This window comes from Rana temporaria, chromosome 1, assembly GCF_905171775.1.
Source record: "Rana temporaria chromosome 1, aRanTem1.1, whole genome shotgun sequence".
Classification (NCBI taxonomy): Eukaryota; Metazoa; Chordata; class Amphibia; order Anura; family Ranidae; genus Rana; species Rana temporaria.
The window spans coordinates 634,164,662-634,168,150 of NC_053489.1; positions in this window are offsets into that span (position 1 = coordinate 634,164,662).

A 3,489-nucleotide genomic window follows, 5' to 3' on the forward strand; every position below is an offset into this window, starting at 1 on the left:
ACAGGAAGGATGGTCCCTTAGTGGCGACTGCTCTCCCTTTACCTCTGGCTTTGATCTGTGATTGCTGCTAGCAACTGGAATGATCATTCCCGATCATTCCGGCAACAACTTGGTTCCCTGTCCGGCTGAACCTTTACAACTTGGTTGGACTCCAAGCCTAAAGTCCCAACCCTGGGCTGCTTCTCCTACTTCTAGATAGGCCTCAGACAGCCTAGCAACCAGGTACTCCCAGGATAGGCCTCAGGCTTCTGGCCTAGCAACCAGGGGCATTTCAACACACGTCCACCCAGACAGCTATCCAGGTGGCACTGAACCCCAATCACCTGACTCTGCCTAAATACATAGGGGTAGATTCAGGTAGGGAGCGCGTATTTGTGTGCGGGCGTAACGTATCCTATTTACGCTACGCCTCAGCAACTTTGACAGGCAAGTGCAGTATTCACAATGTAAAGCTGCAGCGGCGTAGCGTAAATAGGCCGGCGTAAGCCCGCCTAATTAAAATGTGGAAGATGTGGGCGTGTTTTATGTTAATTTATTGTGACCCCACGTAAATTACGCTTTTTTCCAAACGGCGCATGCGCCGTCCGTGAAAGTATCCCAGTGCGCATGCTCCAAATTAACCCGCAAAAAGCCAATGCTTTCGACGTGAACGTAAATGACGCGCAGCCCTATTCGCGAATGACTTACGCAAACAACGTAATCGATGGAAAATTCGACGCGGTTCCAAAGTCCATACTTATCATTGGCTGCGCCTCATATAGCAGGGGTAACTTTACGCCGGAAAAAGTCTTACGTAAACGGCGTATCTGTACTGCGACGGCCGGGCGTACGTTCGTGAATAGGCGTATCTAGCTGATTTACATATTCTAGGCATAAATCAGCGTACACGCCCCTAGCAGCCAGCGTAAATATGCAGTTAAGATACGACGGTGTAGGAGACTTACGCTGGTCGTATCTTAGACAAATTCTGGCGTATCTGATTCTTTGAATCAGGCGCCAAGATACGATGCCTCACACTCAGAGATATGACGGCGTATCTGGAGATACGCCGTCGTCTCTCCTACCTGAATCTGGCCCATAGTCTCTCCCAGCAGGCCGAGGGGCTAAAGAGACCCCTGACAATTGGCCGAGACAACCCATCCACTTATAGTCTGACTTTGCTAGGCTCTTGTCAATCCAATGTCACCGGCACAGGTGCCACCCAGTGAACAGAGAGAGAACTGTGGCAAACCCAGGATTAGGGAAAAACCAGTGGATCTTCTAACAATTAGCCAGGACACTTACTACCTGGAAGACTAAATTTGTTAGCAGCCCTGCCTAAACACTAGGGTGCTACATCTGGGCACCCTAGTTATACACAAGTCCATTTATCGATCGATTTGCGTACAAACGGGCTGTCGTTTTTTTTTTTCGATTAGCGCTACCAGCTGTAGCCGGCAACACTTATTATTGTGTTCCGCTGGCAGGTAAGGCTCCCCACCGGCAGAACACAATAGCACTGCAGGAGGGATTACTCCATCAAAACTGATTGTGTTGATGGGAAAAATCAAACAATTTTCTTTCCTTCCACCCATAGTGCATGGCCTGCCTTAGTTTTTCCAGTTGTCTTCTTTAGGCATCCATGTGATGAGAGGCCTTCTTTATTCTCTGTTTTGGGTAGTCCTCACTGCTGTACAGAACAGCTCTCATGTTGTGATGTGTGAGCACTGTTCTGTTCTCAGAACACTGAGGCTGTGTGATGAAGTGCAGTGTGTAGAAGTAAGTGAGTTGAATGTCATTGGGTGTCATTCAAACTGAAAGATAAGCAGCAGTGCAGGATGTAGTGAAGTGGCTGCAGTCAACATCACCTAAGAGGAAAATCCTCTCTCTTTTGGTCATTTGGCAGGCTTTTTTTTTTGAGTGTTTGTACAGGTGTTTTTGTTGGTATCTAAAGCTTGAGCTTTTTCTTATTTCTTTTATCCAGGCACTGCCAGTGATGTCTATTAAAAGGCAAAAACACTTGTAGCTTGAAGCATATAGCTCTAAAGAAGCTTGTGTACAAGGTTTTTTCGAGGTACAAGCTACACTCAGGTGTAAACAAGCACAATTTTAAAAACTGCGATTTAGGATTTTGAGTGTTTTTGAAGTTTTGTGATGTGAACTACATAGCCTTCAGATATAAATTGGGCCTAATCCCGCGTACACACGACCGTTTTTCGGGTTGTAAAAAATGACGTTTTTTTTTAATGTCATTAAAAACTATCGTGTGTGGGCTCCAGAGCATTTTTCAGGACATAAAAAATGGGCATTCAAAATTTAGAACATGCTCTAATTTTTCACGTCGTTTTTTAACATTGTCATTTTTAACATCGTAAAAAATGGACATGTGTGGGCTTTAACGATGTGAAAAAATGGCGCATGCTCAGAAGCATGTTATGAGACGGGAGCGCTCGTTCTGGTAAAACTAGCGTTCGTAATGGAGTAAGCACATTCATCACGCTGTAACAGACTGAAAAGCGTGAATCGTCTTTTACTAACAAGAAATCAGCAAATGCAGCCCCAAGGGTGATGTTATCCGAATGGAACTTCCCCTTTATAGTGCCGTCGTACGTGTTGTACGTCACCGCGCTTTGCTAAAGCATTTTTTTTTTCACGATCGTGTGTAGGCAATCGGGTTGAAAAAAACTTTGTTTTTTCTAGACCATTAAACATTTCATTTTTTACATCCCGAAAAACGGTTGTGTGTACCCGGCATAAGTTGTTGCCAAACCAAGCTCAAAGGCTTCCCTATTATTCCTATAAGTGACAATTCAAAATGTTGGTGTTTTCCTCACTTTCTGCCCTGGAGACAACACTCCAGGAGAAATATAGAAATTAAATCTCTCTAGCTGGGACACAGACAGTAATACAAATCTGACAGGGGTTCTAACCCTTCCCCACTTTCCAGAATGAAAAAAAAAATGCTTTAGATATATTTAAAAAAAAGTTTTCCTAAAAATGCACTGGCCCTTTTTAGAGTTATTATGGCTCATTTACACTTGCCTCAAAATGTGGCATTGGACAAGCTTTTTTAAAGCACCATGAATGCCAATCTAAGCCCATGTCATTAAATAAAATGGCTACCTTACAGTCCTGTTCACACTGTTGCCTTTGCTGTGCTTTACTTCAAAAATGATACCCCATGTTGCTTTCTTAGTGCTTCATACCTTCTGCAAAGCCTCCATAGAAATCTGTGTCAACGCTCATTACAGCACCTGAAGCTTTTGAGGGGCTTTTATTCAGTGTTAGCTTTGCTTTGTTTTGGAGCTATTGTAGGTACAATATATCCCAGGATGCACTGGGAAACGAATAAGTGAACCGGAAAGACTGTCAGAAACCATGAATCAGACTGAGACAGAAGTACAATTAAGCCTAGGTTCACACTGCTGCGAATTCAAAATCGCGGTAAAATGCGCGATTTTACCGCGATTTCGCGGCTGCAATTTTGCCGCGATTTAGCCGTGATTTCGG